The sequence below is a fragment of the Psittacula echo genome, assembly GCF_963264785.1.
Source record: "Psittacula echo genome assembly, chromosome: 7".
NCBI lineage: Eukaryota > Metazoa > Chordata > Aves > Psittaciformes > Psittacidae > Psittacula > Psittacula echo.
The window spans coordinates 21,212,471-21,235,430 of record NC_137740.1 but is presented as its reverse complement, the minus strand read 5'-3'; positions in this window follow the sequence as shown (position 1 = coordinate 21,235,430).

Below are 22,960 nucleotides of genomic sequence, written 5' to 3'. Positions count from 1 at the left end.
TGCTGTGCCTCCCAGGGACTAGCAGGAGGCTGGCTTTGTGCTGGTAAGTTCCCTGAGCTGGTATGGCTGTACAACATCAGGACAAGCATATGTGGGTCCTCTCTACCATGCAGCTACAACATGTTTTCCCTTCACAGCATGGAGCAGTGCTAGCTGCTGGGGGCTGTCTTGTTGCAGCAGGCTGCAATGCCGTCCCATACCTGTTTGATCTCATGGTGCAAAGACGTATGTGTTATGAGCTTGTGATAAAGTTCCTGTGATAAACCAGTGAAGATGTGACAGCTCCAGACAAGCCGCCATCCCAGCCTGCACTCTGGCATACAGATGTTGGCCGTGCCACTCCACACACTGCTGGTGGATGTTCCCAGCAGAGCTGTGCTAAGAGCATTTAGCATAAAGCTAAGGCTTTTAGAGGTATTTGGGAATTTGGTTCCTCTTTAGTAGGAAGTGAAGTTTGTGAAGGAAAGTGTGGCATGAGAGCTGCTTGCTGAGTTGCCCCAGCACAGCAGCTACGGTCCTGGGTCCCCCTCATCCTTCCAGGGGTTAGACAGAGAAGCCTGAGGAAAATGGGCAGGTTTCCATTTCTGGCCTGGGTTATGGTGCTTGTTAGCAAAGGCTCTGCTACTTCAGCATGGGGATTTGATTTGATTTGGACATGGCTGCAGAATGTGTATTTGCTCAGGGGTTTCCTTTCCAGTTCTAACATACATTCCTCCTAAGGGATGGGGAAACTGAGGCACAGGGACTCACCGATGTTCCTGTCTTGCCACTGGGCATGGAGCAAGGTCACCTGCATTCTTGGCTCAGTGAAGGAGAGCAGCTGGATGCAGCTCTGCTCCTGAGGAGCCCTGATCTTCCTGTGTTCTCCAGCAAGCCCTTGGGCAGCCAGAGACATCTTTGCTTCCTCCAGCCTGATGGCAGTTCTGCTCCTAATAAGTTAATCTGATGGGTTTTGTCATGAGCAAAACAAGAAATCACGTTTTTAATAATAAAAAAGGGTCCTGCATCTTGTTAACATCTGGAGTTCAATCATTTCTGTGCTCAAAACTGTGGAATGCTTCAGCACAATATAAATCTTGCCACTTGCTGTACATGGGCTCCAGATGGGGAGGGAGAGTTCATGTTCACTTGTAAGCCATCTGGGTGCTGGCGGCTCCAGTCAGAGCCACCACAGCATGTGGCTCCCCCATTCCCACCCTGGGGAAGAGAAGTGAACCCTTTAAATGGGCTCTGGCACCCAGTGCTGGGTGTTTGCATTTGGCATGGCAGGGTTGCATCGTGGCACTCCCATACCCATGCTGCCCATCTGGAGAGCGGCTTGCAATGCTGAAGGTTTCCCAGGACCCCATGTTGATGGATCCACAGCCCAATGTTCCCATGGGACCAAAGCAAAGACCAGGCTGGACATCTCCACTGGGTGATGCACAAACTGGTCCTGGGACCCAGCATCAGGGCTGGACCTGTGTCTCCCGCCAGCTTCATAACTGCTGGATGGGACAGCCTGTGGTCAGGGTGGTGGGACTCTGAGTCCCCATGGGCTTGTGTTGTCTGCAAGTATTACCACCTTGGTTTTCACACAGATCACTGATAAATATTAAATCTCAGAGCAGAGCTGTGGGATGCCCGGCTGTTAACCTAGCATTTAGGCTGAGAATGAAGTATTTATCTTTGCTCCTTTGCCAGACTATAATCCTGAAAAGTTCCTTCCCTTTCACATAACTAATTTCCTTAAAGGTCTCTTGAGGTGGGCTTTCTTTGAAAATCTAAGTGTAGCCATCGCACCATGAACATTTTTAATGAAGGCATTCTGGAAGATTTCTTTAATTTTCACTAAAAAAACTTGAAAATTGCATTTTTTTCCTAAACCAAGGTTTTGCAACTCGAGGCCAAAACTCAATCTTTTTCCTAGGTTTTTTGACATTTCAGACAAGTCAGGCAATTTCCATAAAAAGAGGTTTTCTTTGGTGGGTTGTTTTTTTTTTTTTTCCTAAGTTGCCTTTCACTGAAAAATGACCTGCTGAAACTGCTTAGATGGAAGTTTTTCAAGCAGCCACAGTCAGGGCATTGATGTGAGAAAAGCAGTTGTGGAGCTGCAGGCAGGAATAGGAAATGTATGCTTGGAGGGTAGGAGAAGCATGTGTCCTTGTTGGTGTTATTGGTGAAGCATGGCTGTTTAGCTTCTTTCTTTAGGCATGTCTGGTCAAATGGCTCTGAGCAGAGTTCAGATGAGGAGCAGGAGAGGAGGGAGGCTGGATGAGATGCACAATGAGCATGGGTCCATAGCTGTCCTGAAATGGCAGGACTTTGCAGCTGGCAGCATGGGATCTGGTCTCCCTGTGTTTGGGGATGTCTAGAGCTGAGACATCCTGTTGCATTAACATCATGCTGCAGGTCTTGCATCACAGTAAAGCTGGAGGTTGCGTTTTCCCTTGCAGGTGGTTCTATATCATGATATAAAGGTTTACAAGCCCTGGTGTACATGATATGTGCCTAAATCTCTTCAGGAAAGCAGCTAAAGTGTGCCCTTTGAGACCATATTGGCAAAGGTATGTAAGCTCTTAATTGCCATTAAAAACCTTGTGTGTTTAAATACATTCTGAGGGTCTGGGTTTTACCAGCTGGTATCTACATCTTATCTAACGTTCCTTTAGGCATTTTGGTATCTTTAAACTTCCTGGCCCTCAGTTCCCGGTGGCTTCAAAGGAGACCAGAGATGAGCCTGCCAGCTTTCCTAAATAGAGATGCTTTCCTGGACAAGGGCTAGATCAGTGTTCTCAGTGTGGCTTTGACGGATGACCTACTGCTTTGACAACCCCCTTCCCCTAATTTCCATCACTGCCTTATTTATGGGGAAATTGAGTCCAAGCATATGAAAATAATTTTTCATTTTTTATCAGTTTGGCTGGAAAACTCAATCTGTTTCCATGTGAGGGGCGATGTGAATTCAGTACTGCTCATAGGCAGCTTTTGGTCCAGAGGACAGTGGCAAGGTGAGGGCTTCAGGGCTGGATGGATGCATGTGCTCCATCCTGCTGGACGGGACCTCTCTTTTGTTTTTCAGGTGGTCTGGAGAGCATTTTTGGATCTACATGGCTGAGATCACCTGTGGTTTTTAAGCAACGTGTTTTCCTGTGTCAGGCTAAGTCTGCAGAGGAAGCTTTGGAGATTTGCTTTGAGGCATGGAGCTGTTCTCACCTGAGCTGCTTTAATTAACATTGATTGATGTCAGGGTGGTGATAAGGAGGGTCTGCGTGTCCCTGCCGTGAGTGGAGGGACATGCACCTTGGCATGAACTTGGAAGAGACGGCTCTGGGTATGTGTGGGGAGGCAGATGGCAGTCACCAACACAGCCAGACTTGTATGCTGGTCAAAAACTGGCCTTTGAAATATCTTTTTCCACCCCAGAAAGCTTGGCTTGTGGCAAAATGAATGCTTCCACATAAAATTTCAGTCTTATTTTTGAAGAGCTTCAGTTTTAACTGGAAAACCAAAAAGAACCAAACTGGAAATGAAAATATTGGGGCTGGAAACCATTAGATTCCCAGAAATAAAAAAATAAAAAAAAAAATAAAATAAATAAATAAATAAAAAAAAAAAAATAAAAAAAAAAACCAACAAAAAAAACCCAGGACAAATTGTTTTGGTTTTGGTTCCCAGCTTTTTTTCCCTGGGAAACAATCTACCCCTCATTTGACAGAGGAAGAAAGAGGCAGGCAAAATGAGTCCATGGCAATCTCTGCCAAGCTGATCTGGGGGAAATATTCCTTTCTGACCCTAAAATTGAAGATCTGGTAGTCCCTGATGTTAGCAGGATGGTCAGAAACCACTGGGGTGGTTTCCCATCACCCCAGAACTCCCACCAAACTCCCCTTAGCTAGGACCCTCAGAAGGGAACAGGGAGAAGATGGGTTGGAAATCAACTCCCTTTGATCAAAGCCCTCTGGTGTCTGTCAGGCTTAAGCAGGTGTTAAAGTTTTATCTGTGGTTCCCTAGTGTGGGTTTGCTGTTGCTGACCAGACTGTGGCTCTTCCATGCACTGGTAACACAGTGAGGAAGGGTCCCAGCTTCTTCCTCAGCTCTTGTAATGGAGATGCATAAAGCAGCTCTCTGCTTTTCTCCTTGTCTATGGTTGAGTATCTGTTGATGTTGTTTGCTAAACAAGAGCGCCGGTGGCAGAGGAATTAGAAGAAATCCCTTCTTAATTGGAAACAGTGAGTCTGTGTATTTTTTCAGTTGTCTATTTTGGGCCTTGTAAAATTAAAGTTATTAACTGTAATGCAGCGGTTTCCAGATTCCCACAGCCCTTTACAATAGTGGGGAAATTCATCCCAGGTCACTGGGAGCCTTTAATGAATACATTAAGGCTTATTATTAAAATAAAGTACTTGCAGCTTTATGGGAGACATCTGGCAAGGATGCTTGTCTCTCTGAAGGCAGCAAGGCTCCCTGAGTGTCCTCTCCCGGCATGCACCGCATCCGCCCCAGCAGAGGCTTCCAAGAGTGGTTCCCTGCACAAGGATTCCCACAGGCGGGTCTCAGGGATAGAGACCTCCTTTGCTGGATGTGATAGAGAGTGGTTGTACCAGTCTGCCTCTGTGATTGCTCCATTGATATTTCTAAGGCCAACCAGCCCCTTGCTGGTGCTGCAGGTACCAGCGTGAGCCCTGCTGGATGCTCAGCAGAGCAATTGCAGTGGTGTAAAGCTTCTTCATTCACCAGATAGTAATACTCAGGCAGAGCTCAGCTTCAGCTAACCCCAGGTAGGAGGAGAAGAAACGGCAGAGACAGGTGACCTGGGTGCAGGCAGGTCAGCTTGGAGCCAGCTGTGCTTGCCCAAAGCACTGAGTTAGGAGAGTGTCACAGCTGATAAGCAGCTTTTATTGCATCCTGAGAGCTTACTGGTGTGGCTGCAACTCTGCAGCATCTCTATGCTGCATTGTAAAATAACTCCTTTATGTTGCATGGAAAGCCAGAAGCCGAATCTCTGGGATTTAGTGCCATAAAGCTTGCAGAGTTCCCTGGCCCAGCACTGATGGGGGGCAGGTAACTTGCAGCCAGGGTGTTCGCATGCCGACGAGGAAAACTGCGGTTGGCGAGGCTGTGCAGGGGTCTGGAACAGCGTGCGATCTTATCGCTGCTTTATCTCTATTGAGGCTTGATCCCAGCAGAAAGCAGGGCCACGTGGCAGTAATTGTGTTAGGAAAACAAACTAATCTCCAAAGGGACAGAGAGCAGCTGTTGGGCTATCGGCGCTATCGGGGGAAAGGGATGTGGCCTGCCAGCTCACAATGCGGGGCTGCTTTGCTGCCGGGGCCAGGCAGGGGGTAGACTGGGAAAAAAGGGAATAAAAATAAGTTTGGGCTGCTAGGTGGGATTGAAGGAGTGCTTCTCATGGTGTGACATGTCCAATGTTACCTGCCCTGCTTTGCCAAGAAACTCTTCACTTGCCAGAACGTTTGTGAAATGTGGTCGGGCGGATGAGGTGTGGGAGTGGGGAGAGCTGGGTTTAACATACTGGCTCAGCAAGAGCTAGGTTTAATCTTGGCAGATCGCCACCCACCCTGCTGTCTGCTCTGTGCCCATGATCTAGTTGGGCACTAGGATTGCAGAACTTCCTCTTAATGTGCTTCATAGAAATCTTTCTCTGTGCCCCAGGCATCCCAAAACCTGCTGCTGACCGCAGCTGAGCCATGGGCTTATACCAGGGCCAGGCTTGCTCTCCCTCCTCACCCCACTCCCAACTCTTCAGCCTGGTCTGGTGGCTCCAGACAGGGTCTCACTGGCAGGGCATCACCATGGGATGGAGGGGCTGGACCCTGAAGGTGTGATGGAAGGAAGCTGTTGGACGTGTGTGCAGACTAGGCTGCAGAAGCCTTCCTATGCAGCCCCTCCCCAGATTTGCAATGGAGAAGAAACACACAGTGGTTAGGCTAGTTTTGAAATGGTTATCTCCTGTGAAGGCAATTAATTGCAATGGTTTTATAACTGTTGTGCTTGGCCCTCCCCACACCTCTCCTCTGTACCTGGATCTCCAGCCTAGGAGCTCGGGCACCGCTGTGCAGTAAAACTCTACCACGAGATGGGGATCCCCCCAAATCCTGTGCAAGAACATCGCCAGGGTGGTGCAATGTGGGGACGAAAGCAAAAGTCAGAAGCAGGTCAGCCCCACAGGTTACACGTGAGCCTCTCCCTAAAAAGCTGAATCAAGCCCCTGGCTTTGAATAACCCCAAACATGGGGAAAGTTAAAATCCAGCTCTGAAGTGTCTGGCTCCAACCCAACACAAACATTATTGTTGTTCCTGGATTATGCAGTTTAACAGAAATGCAAATCCTATCATTAAGTAACGCCAACAAGATACATGCTTGTGTCTTGTGTTTAGTCTGTCCTATGAACTCTAATTTTCTATGATTCTATGAACTCTACCAAGGCTCCAATCAAGGTGGACTTAAAAAAAAAAAAAAAAAAAAAGCCCAGAATTACTCAGTTCCCAAAAGTTTTCCTGGAAATATTTTTTTTGCCATGTTCCTCCCCAGCAGTTAATTAAGAGTTCTATTAAATGTTGACAGGCGCTTGATAATGTTATATATTGCAGCAGGCTCTGTTTGTGGTGTTACAATCATGGCAGTAAACCAGTTTCCATTATATCCCTTCTTTTCATAAGCTAATAACTTTTGAAAACATTCGCTTTTCAGGTTAAATTTTTTGCGTGCCTGGCCTTTACCCAGTGGGGAATTTTTTTTTGAAACTGAGTAAAATCCATCCAGTCCTTTTTGAGTTATAGAATAGAGGGGGAGAAAAAAAATAACACTTTTTTTGGTGGGAAAAGGTAATAATGTAATTTTTCTAAAAGGATGTATAGCAAAAGCATGTGATACCTGATGCGTGCTTTGGAAACCGATAGGGTAGGCTTTGCAGAGTGCCTGGGGCATGTCAGAAAAAATCCTGTCTCCGATTTAAAAGCCTTAATGAGAGCCTCAAGAGAATCTGGTTGTCACCCAAAAGAAGTGACTCTTGGTTGCAGGTTAAAAATAGGGGGTGGTAATTAATAACTCTTTCCTTCTGGCAGCATTTTTGAGGTTCTGACAGAATTTCTCATCTCTCATGGGGATGAAGAGCCAGTCCTGAAAAATTTTGTGAACTAAAAAACCAAAGGATAGGATCTGTTTAGGTCAATGAAAATATTTTTCTTTGATAATTTTAAGCTTCCTGTTTTGATAGGCTTTTTCCTACAAGCAGCCCAATTCTGAAGAGAAAAGACCTTTTCGACTAAAACCCTGGGATGTGTCACTGAAGGAAATGTAAAAGCCAAACATTTGGACAATTTGGAAATGTGTGTCAGTGTTTTTTTCAAGTTGAAACAACGGTTTGAACCACTCTCATCTGCAAAAAGTTAAATGGGCATTTTCCCACCAGCCTCTCTCCCCTTCCCAAGCCCATTGCATTGGGAGTTTCCCAGCTGGCTCATGTTAGATGGTGGATAAGATGCAGTGATGGGCAAATGAGATGGAACAGCATTGGCAGAAGTAACTAGAACCATTCTGAGATGTCATTGGACTCTTGACTGTAAGTATCTCAGGGAAAAAGCTCTGGGTGGCTTTAAGTATTTGTCCTCCTTCCCAGCTGCCACCATCGGGATCTGTCAGGAGGAACTTCAAAGGCATGTGGGTCCCCTTAAGATGTTGAAGATACAGACAAAACTCTGCAACCTTCAAAAGTATCTAGGATGATCTATCTCCTGATGGGGCCTATAACCACACTGGAAAGTGGGATTTAGGCTCTTACATTGTTCTTGTGCTTTTGAAAAATGCTTGCAGTCCTCATTGAGGCTGGTTCTTCTTAGTCAGTGGCAGTGATTAAAGAAGGACATGCAGGAGTGGGGTCAAATGGGAGTAAGGCTGGAGAGTGATGCTTCTGTAGCATCATGTTACTTGGTGCACTGGGCTGTTTTTCAGACAGAGATAAAAGAAAAGGTGTCCTGGAGAAGGATGTGGAGGATGAATGGAGGCACAGATCTGATCAAGAAGAGGGGTTTATCCCTGAGAGATGGCAAAGGCATGTTGGTGTTGGCAATGGCAATGAGTGATAAACCAGAAGTAAATTGGCCACTCTCAACCACCTCTTCAGAAGTGGATGAAGGGGACATCTAGCACTAAACAGAGCAGTTAGACTGTTTTCTTCCTTTAAAATGGGGCACTGACTGCAAAACTTGTTTGCATGTTTATATATGGCTTCACGTTCCCCAGCAATTGCTGTAAGGTGTTTCCAAAGACCGGCTGGGTTCTCTGCAGCTCCTCTCCTAACTACTAGAAGACACTACAGAAGAGATGACTGGTTAGGACTGTCTGCATGGCAGCTGATTGGCATGGGGAGGGGGGTCTGCAGCCTGTGCTGCCCCATGTGAGCTGGCTTTCCCTGCCACTGTGCCTCTGCGTGAGCGTGCAGAGGGACTGCTGCCCTCCCCAGTGTGCTGTGCACAGCCCCTGGCCAGCCTGGCTGCTTTCTTTGGCATGGCAGGAGCTAGCTTTGCTCTAGTGAAAAGCCGTGTCTTGACACTGATGTAATTGAAATCCAAATACCGTTGGAGGAGGCTTATCTCTGAACATGCCCAGCTCTGGAGCCAGCATCCTCGGTGAAAGCCTGCTGCCTGAAGCAATGCCAGGAGGGTTGTGTGGATGGTGTTCAACAAGTCAGCTCAAAGCAATGGCTTGTAAGCATGCTGCTGAGGTCTGAAAAGGAGATGAGGGCTGGAAAAATCTGCCTTGGCTGTTAGACCCAAGGGTTTTCACTGACCTGGACCCCTTTGTCTTTAAGTTTTGCTTCCTGGGGCTTTCCAAGAGGACTGCCCTGTCAAGGCAAGGGGTAGCAAGAGGGATGTGTAAGTCAAGTACATGTCCAAACACCCTCTCTGGGGCGGCTCTAGCAACTCCAAGGAAGCCCAGAGACAACAGAAATCTTGTGCTGGGTAGCAGAACCAATGTGTGTCCTTGCTAAGGACTAGAGCTAAGTGGGGGGATGTAAGCTGCGAGGTAGGATTCAGGCCAAATGCTCATACCAGAAAGAATAAAAGAGGAAAATACCCCATTGATAATAGAAAAACTTGGAAATGCTCAAAAGTGTTGCCCACGGTATTTGTTGGGGAAAAATGTTGATGAGCAAAGAGGGATCAACAGGTGAGAAATTACACCAGTGATGCTCTTGTTGAGTAAGAGGTCAAGTCCATGGAGTGAAATTTTGAAAAGACTTCTGAAGACTGCAAATGCGTTGGGTAAAAATACTGCATGCATGGGATGGTGGAAAGGAACTGCAAAAGGGAGAATGTCAGAAATGTAGCATTAGTAACATTAGGTTCAATTAGAGGTTTCTGGTGTACATCCGCAGGCAGCAGTGACTCCTTCGGGACAGAGCATTTATGTTGTGATCTCTAGAGCCAAGGGTTGCACCTGGCCTGTAATTTTCAGATAGTTCCCAACAGATCAGAGTTTCTCAAGTGTGAATCCATTCCTTCATCCCTCCACGCCATCCTCTGGCCTCAGATACAAGAAGATCCTGTGCTGCAGGATGCAGTCTGTGCTTCTTGTGTGGCTGGCAGTGGCATGGTGCTAATTTTCAGCTTCTTACCCCAAATTCCCACAAGATGTGGAGGAAACTTCAACCAGTGCTGTTCTTAGGGGGTCCATGTCACCAGTCTTGGTGTCCTCAAAGGTGGTTTGTCACCGAGTCCTTCTCTCCACAGTGGCATGAAGGCATGGGGAGCTGGGCTGCTTGCAAAGAGCTTGCTGGTTGTCTCTTGGGTATGTGCTGGCACTGCACTCTGCTGTTAGGTCTGAACTTCTTCACATTCTAGCTAACCTGCTCCCTCCATCCCAATTGTTTTTCCAGACTGCAACAATAATCGAGTGAGCAGAGGTAGGGGGGCACAGGTCTGAGTCTGAGCCGCATTTGCCTTCAGTACCCTGGCATGCCTTGGGGAAGGGAAGAGGAGAAGCAGAGGGGAAGGCTTTTATCCTCTTTTAAAAAGCAGGAACATAGGATGTGCATTAGGCTTTCTTCTCCAGAGAGTATATCTGCATTTTGCCTCTCACAGCTGTCCCTCAATGCGCGCACACTCCACACCCCTCCCTGCACATTCCTGCACAAACCCCTTTTGTTCGCTGCCTTCAGCCAATATACAGGCAGCAACAGCAGCCCAGATGTTCCCTATCAAACTCAGAGCCATGCCAACAAACTTTGGCACACATGAAAGTGTGCTGAGGAATGGGCCTCCACAAATACCATTTATTCCCCCCCTCGACTTTCCCATTCCTGTAAGTATTTTTAAATGCTAATGGCTTCCACACCGCGACAGCCAGCGGGGGGCTGCCAAGCTGGGCTCCAGGGGTGTCTGGCAAATTAGCAGTGCAGGTATCCCAGAAGCCTTGTCGGGGCTGTGCTAACCTTGAGCCTCTGCCCTGTGTTTTCCCTGATGGCTTTCCAAGGATGGGGTTGAGCCAACGGTGTTGTCTCATGGGTGATGCTGTTTGGAGGCAGCAATCCGCAGATCAGCTCACAGGGAATGGAGGCAATGCACTGGTGGGAGTTGCAGCAAATTTGTTTTCTCCTAGCACTGTCAGGGCTGGCTTGTGATGACCTAGAAAAGCACAGTTAAAGATGCTACAGGGGCTGAGTGGCCCCTTTAGGCTTGGCTTTGCCACATACCCAGTGCTTGGTAGGTGTGTGGAAGAGTGAGATGGGTTCTTGGCTGGTATGGGATGCAGTTTTTTATCCTTTCTCAGTGGCTTCCCTGCAGACGATTCTCGCCGCTATTGTTTAACTGTGAGCCCTGGGTCATGGTGTAGATGGGGCCACTGCACTGCCCAGGGGTGCTGTCAGCACTGAGAGCTGCTGGAGATCACCAGTACACACCAGGGCAGACTGGGAGCCAAAGAACAGTGTAGCCAGGACTCTGTACTACAAACCAAAACTGGGTTGCCTTTGGCCCATCCGGTAAATGCACAAATGAAAACTTTCCTCTGCCCATATGAGCAACAAATCCATTTTTGCTGAGTAAAAGACAATCTTGAGGCTGTGCACGCACATGCTTCAAGGAAAGCGCTCCCACTGCACCCCGGTGTGCAAATGTGGTTAAAAGCTGCTGCAGGCAGGAGCTGCCACCTCTGTATGCTCTTGTGCTGGCTCAGCTCTGCCCCTTGCTGCAGATGTTTCTCCTTTCATCTCAAATGGCAGCGTCATGTCCCATCTCTCTGGCTTTGCCATTCAACCCCTTGGGGTCTGTGCCAGATTTGTCGCCCACCACTTTGACTGCAGAAAGACAGGCTTAGGCAGGAGATGGCAAATGATGCCACTCACCTCAGCTTACTGAAGTGAGAAAAGGCCATTTCTGCTATAAGACCCATTCTATCACACAGTATCACAGTATCACAGTATGTTAGAGATTGGAAGGGACCTCAAAAGATCATCTAGTCCAATCCCCCTGCCAGAGCAGGAACACCTAGATAAGGTTACACAGGAATGTGTCCAGGCGGGTTTTGAATGTCTCCAGAGAAGGAGACTCCACAACCCCCCTGGGCAGCCTGTTCCAGTGTTCTGTCACCAAATTCAAAAGAGAGAAGCTCATTTGTTTCAGCACCATGGCTCTTCAAAGAGGGCCTGAACCCCCCTTTTTTTTCACTCCACTATAATAGCAGCAATGCATTTTTTCACTCCTCTCTCACACTGTAAAGACTGAAGCACTTTTGCTCAAATTAACTAAAAAAAAAAAAAAAGAATAAAATGCCATCTGGATTAAGATTGGACCTTGCAAAGTTTCCACAGAGGGTGCGGTGGGCTTGTCTGAGGTCATCTCCTCCAGGAGTGAGCCAAGATTTTCATACTAGAAAAAGAGGCTTCTCTGAATGTTTTGCACGGGAAGGGATGGCATGAGCCATTGCATGTTTATTCCAGCTAAGAGAGGAGGAGGCAGACGAGGTCTCTGGGGAGGGAGAACAGCTACATTTCCAGCCTGGAGTTGAACAGAGATGAAGCAATGATTGTGGAGAGGTTCAGAGAAACATCCAGATGTGCACACGATAGCCAGGACTGCGGAAGAGAAAGAAAATGGGTTTGCACAATCCAAGTGCAGGAGTTGGCTCTGGCTACACAGATGTGCTCTGATGGGCAACGAGAGCCACTGTGGAGGGGCCTGACGAAGTGAACTGGGCAGCATACTGGGCTGGATGAAGGTAGAGGCCATTTTCAGAGACAGCCATCCCCTCAGGATTTTGCCTCTTGCAGTGGTGACAGTGACCCTCAAAAGCCAAATTCTGTACCCTCTGTATCCTTGTCCTGGCCATGGATCTCGGAAAACAAATGTAAACTTTGAGAAAAGGTTAAGAAAAAGAGCTAGTGGAAGAAAAATGGTCTGAGTTAATGAAAGCCCCTCTCTGAGGAGACAGAAAAGGGGGAAGAAAGACTGGTTATATTTTTACAAAGGATTTGTAGGGACTATTTCTAGAAAGCATGAGAAATTGAGCACCAGTCCCTGGTCCTCTTCATTAAGGAGGGAAGGCAGCACGCTGAATTTGCCATTAAAATAGTAATAATGATAATGGGGGAGAAAAAAAAAAAAGCCCCTAAATTATCCTATTTAAAAATAAAATAAAAAATTAAGAGGCAGTTGCCATTTCACATGTGGTCTGGTTTAAATCCTGGGAGCAGCATGGCCTCTGAGATCTAACCTGTTGGAGTAGATCCCCGCTGTGTTCAAAGGTAATGGCGAACCCTTGAATTTGCTTTCAGACTTGTGCTGGGGCTGCTAAGGTTTTTGAAGCCCTGAGCAAGTTTGGGAAGATGTCTTTTCATGACCAAGCAATCTGTGGGAAAAACTATACTGGTATATTTGCATGAAGAGAAGAGTCTGGGATGTGAGGCAAGTCTCTCCAGACGCTTGCTGGATTGTTTTGTGGCTTATGCAGAAAGTCTGCAATCTTTGGGACTTTATCTAAAACCTGCAGGACAAAGTTCCTCTCTGTAAGAGCAGACACAGTCAGATTCCCCAAATGAAGCTGACTGAGACAGTTGATCTTCATTTAACACTCCCAAGCCAGATGAAAAATTGTCACATGACTGAATCTGACCATGTGTACTTAAGAGGGTTATCTAGTTGCTGGTGCACAGGTGTTGCTACAAGGAGGATGCAGATATACCCTGATATATGCTGGCTAAATAATCCTGCTTTTCTAAGATGGACAGTACGTCCTAGATTAAAAGGTAATACTGGCTTGCTCTCAAAACACAGGATATCTGTTTGTCTTCTTCAGTTTCTCTTTTTGTGAGTAGATTGCTACACTGAGCATGTGAACAGGGATTGCAGAGCCATTTCTCCTGCTAGGAGAGGAATCTGGAAACAATTACAAGCTGCTCATGCTTAATCACTCGGGTAAATCTTAAATGCCTGTCTTAATATTTTGCAGGACTGAAGATGGCATCTGAATTTTTGCAGTGCGCAGATTACACAGCAGAGCACACATACTTTGACAGTTTTGCTCTGTGCACGTTACAGTGGTCGCTAGTCCTGAGGACTCCACAGCTTCTCTAAAATTCAGGTACAACTTCAAAGAAAAACTGAAATGCAAAGGGAAAAGAAACCCAAAGTGTTTGCCTGATATTTGTGTAAATTGTTGGTTCCATCATGTTCTTATGAACCTTTGCTAAACCTGACCATTTGTACCTCAAACTGCAAGACAGTATTAAATTACTTGTTTGGTTCTTTTTTTTAAAGAAGCCCCTTGTGAAAATGGAGGCAACCAAAATAACTCACAAATCTGGGCTGAAGTCAGTCAATGATAAGACACAACAATAGAAGTCTTTCTTTTCTTCCTTGAATATTCAAATGTTTTACTTCAGCATTTTCAGATTGAAGCAGTTTGCTTACCTGAGGATTGATTGGTTTTGTTCCTTTTTCTTTTCTTTTCTTTTCTTTTTTTTTTTTTTTTTTTTTTTTTTTTCCATTTTCAAATGGCCCTAAATTTGAAAGGAAAAGAGTTGTGGGGTTTAGTTTTTTAGTTGTGGGGTGGGGTTTTTTTGTTCATTTGTTTTGTTTCAAAAAAGGGGGGATAAAATAGTCTCCAAGTAATCCAGAACATTTTGTTACTGGTCAAGCAAAATATTTTTGTTTGACCTAAAACTGAATGAGCTTTCCTCATTATACCAAGCCATTTCGCTTCAGCTCAGCTCCAAACCCAGAATTTTCCACCACTAGAAGAAACCAGTCATCCTTGTTTTCACTCAGCAGTAAAAAGTCTAATTTAGATTGCCCCTATATTAATCAGAGCTTGCTTTATTAACCTACCAATTTCTTGCAGGCTGTGTGATATCAGCATTTGCAAACAGAGCATGGTACAGATCGCTCTGCAACTATCTTGGATGCCTCATCAAAGAGCTACTAAGCCTCTTTGGCCATAAGCCTGCTTCTTTACAGTCTTTATAGCTACAGCTCAAACCCTGCAAGTGACACCAGCACTTAGAAATCTTCATTAGGCCATGGCCCTGGTAAGCCTTGTGGGTGTCAGTTGGGTGTGCAGACGTGACAGTATTCAAAAATTTAAAAATCCCAACATTCTCCTCCCAGAGAAACTTGAAGAACATCTACACAGACATTGTGAAAAGCAGCTGCTCTCTGAAGGGGCTGACTCTCCAAAGGCCTCTAAAGCCTTGGTGAGAGCCAAGTGCCCTGCAACTTGGCAATCCTTTGCAAACCTCCTAAGAGATCCAGCGTCAGCGAGTAACAGTTCACCAAGAACATCCATAAACACATGGAGGTTTACAACTTTTTTTTTGTGCTTGCTGCATAGAGAAAACATTAACATTTTGTGAACTTTATTGCAGGAAAGACACAATGTTTCATCTTTAGACTTCCAAATTGTGACACAAGTTAATCTGTGGCATGGCTAGTGGACAAGGCTGCAGTTGAAAGTAGAGGACCATCCCTGGGAGGTCAGTGAGTGCTCATGAGTTGGCTGGGTGCAAGCACTCCCAGACATGGTGCACCAGAGACAGAGTTTGTTCAAAGTAATGCTGGAGTGCTGCACACAAAATTGGTCATGCTATCCTCAAGCACATGTTTACAGTGCTGAGGATGGCCTGGCTGATTTGGCCTCCCCTAGCCTCTCATTGTGGCATCAGGGCAGTACGAGGCAGCTGAGAGGACAGTAAGGTCCTAACCTGGCACATCTGTCTACAGTAGCTTAACTGTTTGCAGGATGGAGAGGTGAAGCAAGCTAGTACATGTCCTGAAGAGCCTGCAATTTGCTGGTCTCCAAATGGGTTCCTCTGCCATGGGAGATGCTTGGTGTAGTTTCTTGCTACTCGCGTGGTGAGGGACGGAAGCACTAGTTCCCTCCGAACTAGGGCTGAGACATAGAGCATTCACGGAATGCGGGTCATCAACAGTTTATTCCGCGGTTACAATTCCTTATATTTGCCGCCTAAGCACCTCCCCAGGGTCAGCTGGTTCCTGTCCCTCCTAGTAGCTTTCCGTCACATCGCGTGATCTTCCGTGTGCCAATCCCTACACTTGGTTGTTCTTCCTTAACATTTGTGTTACAGACACCTCCAGAGATCCTGAACGAGGAGGGGGTGGTTGTGCTCCATGGAGAAATGTCCAGTATCTTATGGTAAAGGCCACAAGAAAGGTGAGGGGACAGCTTGTTTTGCAAATAGGTAGGTGTTGTGTCACATCCTCCTTTGGCACTGAATATATGACCTGATGGGGTGTCCCTTCAGCCACCTGGGCTGAAAATGAGCCAAAACAGTATATGCTGACTCAGCACTATGCCTTCATCACATGAGCAGCAGCATTTCTGGGGTACCTTGTGAGGGTGCAACAGGATGGTAGCAAGGGTCCCGCTCTCTGAGGATCACCAGTTGCAGAAAGGAACTGTCTCATCCCATCTTGCTGAGTTACAGTGGAACTGATCTGGAGAAGGTGAAAGGACAGCATCTTCCACCACATGGCTTGTGTAGCTGGAAGGAAATACATGAACTGGCCCTAGCTCACACTGGATTCATCTGTCCCATTGGGGATATTTGGCCCTTTATGGTAATGAAGTGATTTTCACATCATATAATACTGTACTGCAAATACGTATTACAAGCACTGTTGGCTCTGGGGTTTGGGAACCATCTGTCCTGTCTTGCCATGAAAAGATGATGATTTCCCACACAGACTTTTGCAGAGGTGGCAGGAGCTAAACAGCTGGCTGGCACCATTAAGTGGTACAACCAGTCGTGCAGACGTGTGTGCTCATGAGAAAAGTGACAGACAGCAGTGGAAAGAGGTGGGAATGGCCACAGGAACAAGGCTTGGGAGAGGTGTCAGAAGCAGGTCAGTCCTCAGCTGGCAGCCAGGACACCCTGATAGGATGTGGGTTACCTCGAATCGGCCAACAAAAGTGATTCAGCAAAGCAAGGTCAAAGAAGTTGCACAGCAGCCTGCACTCATGGGGTGTCTGTGAGTCCTCATCTCCTCTAGAACCTGAGGGGGGATCCACACACCCAAAATCACCAAAAACTGCATCTTATTGTCTCAGGGTTGCATTGACCTTTCCTCTGCCTTGCTCAACAGATGTTGTTGAAAATATCTGGTGATGGAGACTATAGTGGTCTTAAGTCAATTCTCTCTATGTTTTGCTGTCATAACTGCTTGGAAGCCACTCCTTGTTTCTAGCCTGCATCTCACTTTCTTCTTTACCTATCTACCATGGACACTGAAAACAAATCACCCCTGTCTCTTTACAGCTGTGTTCTATATATTCAAAGACAATTATCATGTCTTCTGCCCCACACTTCTCTCCCATCCAGACTAAACAACCACAGTTCATTCACTTGAGCACGTAACAACAATAAGTAAGTTTGATGAAGATTCGATTTGTTTAGCACAATGGTTCTAATCACTCATGTTATGCCAAAGATAACAAACATGTCACAAATTTCTCTTCAAATCTCTAGATTTATCAACTGTTTTGACAGTCAGATTACAATTTTTACACAAATGGTTCGAATTGAAGCAATTGCTTTCTAATTTTTCTATATAAATGTTTGAATTATGACTTTCACATTGAGCAATGCAATTAAAAGCATTATAGGACTGTCATGACATATTTAACTTGGGGTTTAAAAAGTATTCCTTTAAAGACATTTAAAAATCTATTTAGAAAGTATCTTTTTAAAGTTGTTAGCTGCAAAATTATTTCTTTAGCTATGTGAAAATATATATCAGTAACCGCTCATTTTCACTTGCTTTACTGCTCAGCTCTGGTTTTGCCATCCAAAGTGGTAGATTTATAATATTCAGGATATTTCTGGTCAGGATAATTTTTATTTTATTTTACCACCTTTCTTCTTAAGGTGATTTTATTTAGCCAACTTTTAATCCTGTTCAGATTTTCCCTTTTTTTCATGCAAATATTTTAAGATAAGGAATTACAACAGATTGGTTTTTTGTCTGCATGGAAAAATTATCTTAAGTAGTCTCAATGAGGAAAGAAATACCCAAAAAAGTCAGTAAAAATTTTAATTTTTTTAAAAAAAGAAAGCATTCATATTTAATGCTGAGCTTCCTTTCAGTTCAGATCTTATTTTCTGAAAGCTGAATTTCTCTTAAAGAATTTATCTTAAAGATATTATCTGTTGCCCAAAGAGGTTTTAAGTGCTCCACTCCTGGCGGTGTTCAAGGCCAGGTTGAACAGAGCCTTGGGTGGCATGGTTTAGTGCCAGGTGTCCCTGCCCATGGCAGGGGGGTTGGAACTAGATGATCTTAAGGTCCTTTCCAAACCTAAGCATTCTATGATCCTATGACAAAGCTCAAAAGTTGAAACAAGAGAACACGGGGTGGGAGCCTTAAAAACTGAGATGTTTTGAGGCTCAGTTTCAAAGCAAACATATCACCATAATGAAAAATGTCCTGGAAAAACACACTGTTCTCCCCACCCATCTCCACTTGTCACCAGCCCTGCTCAGGATTCACAGAGGAACGGGTTTAGCCCTGGCATGGTGGGGAGCCCCTGTGCCCATGGGACTATCTGTCCCCCTGCTTTGGCTGCTGACAGCCCTGGGCAGTCTCAGAAAGGGAAAAGAGGTGTCTGCAGGTGTGGATGGGGAATTTGCAGCATGCTGGAGTCCCTGGAAAAATCATACTGATGTTTCTAGCCCTGCACTGCATCTTCTTATGCCATGCCCCTGGTCACATTGAGAGTTCTGGGTTTTTTGGCCCAGCTCACCTGGTGCTGTAGACAGCCCTCCAGCATCCTCAAGGAGAGGAAAATTATCTGCTGAGGAACCCTGCTAGGATGTTTCCCCCCTTTCACTGGGATTTGAGAAGCAAAATTTGGACCTTTTAAAGTAAAACAGCTGTGGTTTCAAACCACAGCCTTAGCCCAGGGGTCAGGAGATTACCCCTGAGGTCTCTGTGAAAGGTAACACAGAGGAAGCAAGGTCACAGCCTTAAACTTGCTGCGTTAAGACTCTGCACTAGAAAATGTGTAAAGATCCACAAATCAAAAGACGTTGAAAACCATTGGCTTAGATGGTTTCAAAAGTAGGTTTCCAATGTTGGGTATTTTTTTCACTCAGCAGCTCTTTAGATATGTAGATTTTTTTTCCCCTCTAAGGAATTCTTACAAACCAAAAGACTCCCTTAGTCCCAGAAATGACAGCGTTGACTTAATTCCACTCACCAGGCAGTAAAGGGGAACAGAAAATGGGGAGACAGACTAATGCTGTAGTTTTTAATTCAGCTTTCTCACCTTATTCCAATTGAGATTAATTAATTTTACAGCAGAAACTCCATTTCCATTAGATATACTTGCTTTTTTGTATAAATCCTCAAGCCAGCCCATTGCAGTCCAGATGGCAACTGCAGGACAATGCTAGGGCTGCGTTTTCGCAGTGTTAGAGGGGTTTGAATCAGTGGCTATGGTTTTAAATCCAGACTAAAGCAGCTAAGAGGCAAAGTAAAACATGCAGAACCCACCGTTAACACTGTTATATTATCTTGTTGTACTCAGAGTCACAGCTTGCTGTGGGCCAAGGTCTGGGTTCCCAATGCAGCTACAGCCTCAAACACATGGTTAAGAGCAGGCTGACACTAAGCCAGTATCCTAGCACTCCACAGATCTGCCCAGTAAGGCCCAATTAAAGAACAGGGTGTTAGTATGTGACTGAGGTTAAAGAGACGCGCATATGCTGGTTTGGATCTGGGCCTGCGGGCCAGGCTCAGCCAAACTGACTTCCACCTTGGTTTGTGTGTCTGCTGTTTCCTAATGGACAGCTCTTAGCTTTCAGGGTATTTTAACCAGTAAAAAAACCCCACTGTATAGAAATCAGTATTGATACAAGGCTCTAGGCAGAATCTAGTCCACAGCCCACTAAAAAATGGGCAAAACCTGATTTCCTTCAACAATCTACAGAGGAGTTACAGCTCCATACATGGGTGGTTGCAGCCTTCAGTGCTATGCTAAGAAATTAAATTACTCATTTCAGGCTTGGAAGCTGGCTGGATGGTTCAGCAGAGAATAAGCAAAAGAAACTTACATAGTGTGGGTGTCAAAAGTGCTCTTTAAAAGACAAATTAAATCATGAGTTATTCTCAAAAGACAGGGCTTGCTCTTTGCTTACATGGTGTCAAGGTGTGGCTGGACACGGTGATACTTCCTAAGCCAGCCTGCATTATGCTTTGGTAAAAGATGAGATAGTATTGACATAGGTACAGTTCGATAGATTCTTTCATTAGAAATAAACAGATTTAGGAGATTTGGGCTCTGTTTCTTTCAGGATGTTTTTTCCCCATGCCTCTTGAATTGTGTGTCAAAGTCCTCAGGAGCTTGTGGAAGGGTCTGAAACACAAGCAGAAAGGAAACTGTCCTTCCCTATGCGTGTCTTTCCCTGTTTCACATTAGGACTCAGGATTTACTGGGAAAATGTTGCTTTGTGTGCTACAGCACGCACATCCATGAGCAGAACTGGGTTTAAAATATACATCCAAGTCAGGGAGACTGATGGAAGAGCTTATTTGTCTCTTAAAAACCCAAAACGTTTTCAATATGAACTAAACCAATTGTCCTAGGTTCAGCAGTAGCAGTCATTTTTCTCCTTCTTAGTAGCTGGTGCAGTGCTGTGTTTTTTACTTTCAGCCTGGGAACAGCGCTGATAACACCGATGTTTTTAGTTGTTGCTAAGTCATGTTTACTCTGACCAAGGACCTTCTGAGACTCATGCTCTGCCAAGGAGGATCGGAAGCCGGGAGGAAGCAGAGACAGGACACCTGACCCAAACTAGCCAAAGACGTATTCCATACCACAGCACATCACGGCCAGTATGTAAACTGAGAGGAGTTCCCCGGAAGGGCTACTTCACTGCTCGGGTCAGGCTGGGTATCAGTTGGCAGGTGGTGAGCGGTTGTATTCTCTTCCCTTGTTATTTCCCTTATCATTATTATTATTGGTGGTAGCAGTAGTGGTTTGTGTTATACCTTAGTTACTGGACTGTTCTTATCTCAACCCATGGGAGTTACATTCTTTTGATTCTCCTCCACATCCCGCCGGGAGTGGGGGGGGGGGAATAAAGAGGGGAGTGAGTGAGTGGCTGCATGGTTCTGAGTTGCCAGCTGGGCTTAAAACCAAGACACCGACACAAATTGAAGTTATGTCCTGGTACAAATTGCATCTGTCCTGGGTTGATATGTCATCTAAGGGCTGACCCTGAGGTCTGACCTGGAGAATCCAATTTGCCAGCCTATCTCCACACCGATTTGGGAACTGCACAAAGAAAATAAGATGGTTTTGTTGGTGTGTGCTGCCTCTAGCAGCCAATTAGATCAAAATAAAATGGATGCAGTGGTTATGGAGGTCTTCGAGTCTGCTAGGAAGACAGTAGCTCTTGAAGCAAAAAAGATACAGGATACTAAATCCAGTTGCAGATGTAAAAGGAAGGTTTGCTTTGCTGCTTGGGATATTGGTCCAGGCTATGGAAAACAAGGTTTCTATTTTCTCTTCATCTGGCCAGATGTTGTTGCAACATTTGCTTTAAAACAGTTTATTCCTAGGTGGTAAATGTGCAGTGCCATGTTATGCTCATAGGACTTTAACCAGCTGGAGATCACAGCCAGCCTCCGTTTTATAAATCTGCTGTTGGTAAGTGCGCCATGAAATGACTTCACTGCATTACAACTGTTCCTGGAGAAAGCTGGCCCAATGGCTGGTAATTAAACCTTTGGCTGATGGAAACTGTTAAAATGGATTGCTGTTTTGCCAACAGTGTTACAGTTAACAACTCAAAAGCCTTTATACTTTTTCTATGAAACACGTGGAAGTTTTATGCCTGGAATATCTATGGCAATAAAGTGAATATGGTGCTTCATTTTTGTTTGTAGCATTAAAACTTGGAAGAGAAGAAAGAACTATGGTTCAAGAATGAGATCTGGAGTTTGTACTCTGCAAAGCATGTTCAGTTGATATCTGTGGGTTTGGTACAGCCCAGTACAGTGATTTAGATATCAGGACAGATTTAGATTCCAAATTCTTATACAGGCATCTAAAAGAGAATTAGGTGCCTGCACCTTGTTGTAGGCCAACCCTTGTTGGGCTAGCCAACACTGATTTATTGTAAAATTCATACTGACACCTGGTTCTGCCCTTTGGACTCCCTGAGAGCATTTGAGTCAAGGCTGGGTGATGGTTCTTGTTCAGACCTCTTCTGTGCTCAGTCAGGCTTCCTAATGGAAGCCATAATTCTGTCTGAAGGGCTGCTCAGCACCCCCCTGCTCCAGGCTCACCTAGGAAGGACCTCCTGGTCAGTGCTGACACAACCAAGATAACCACAGTCCCCTTCTCCTATGATGGATGCCCGTGATGCCTCCGCTCAGTATCAAGGCCTATAGCTAAGCTGCAGGTGGAAAATGGTGGCACTTCTGTTCCCCAAAAACACTCAGCCAAATCCAATCAGAAACATTTAACGCCTGCCAGTGAGTGGCAGTTCAGGGCCACCTCTCCTCTGGCCAGGGCTGGTATTTATGGGATGCATTAGTCACGCAGGAGTTGTTAAAAGTGCTGCTGCGATAAATTGCAAAGTCATACATGGTCATCGAGTTATGAGTTTGCTCTGGGACACAGCAATGCTTCAGAGCTTGACTAATCTCTTACAGATCTGAAACGGGGAGGGATGTGGTTAGGCACTGAAAATGTCCCTGTTTTATTGCCAATGATGTATTATTTAAGCCTCCAGTCCCCTGGACTGCTTCAGTTAAGCCTGGGGCTTTGTGTTCCAGTCGGCTTTCTCCCAGTGGGAGGTAAGCTTGTCTGCAAGATCTCTGATAGGCTTAAAGCAGCCAGAGTTTCGGCTGGATGGAAAAAAACCCCACGATTTGGTAGCTACTGAGAGAATACTGCCGTATGCTGCAGGATCTCTTCAGTTTACACCTAAGGATGGAAATATGTGTGTGCATCCATTGTGCATAATGGTCAAAGCAGACATTCAGAAACAGCACCACGAGTAAAGTAATACTTTTCCTTGCTGATTTCTTCATGGTGGTGTCACTTTAACTCACTGAATCACATCGGCACTCACCCAGCTGTGCAATGTCCCGGCCTTACCGCTCTCTTACTATATAGGTCCCAAAGACATGCTCTGTATACCCTCCAAATGCAGTTCTAGATGTGCTGGAGCAGGCATCTCACCTGCTCCTATAAATGCTTAATTACAAATCATAAATGACCAGGGGGTATGTGTGGTGATGCTCCTTGAGGCTTGCTCTATCTGGCAGCGGCTTCTCCATTTGTACCTCATTAGCAGGGCCTCACTGAGCTCTTTATTCACTGCACTTTCAGTAGCCCCTGGGAGGTGCCCAGTGCAGCGCCCCACGCACAGCGGAACTGCACATGCCGTGTGCCGAGCGCCCTGCAGCCCTGCTGCTGCGCCAGGAGCTCTGG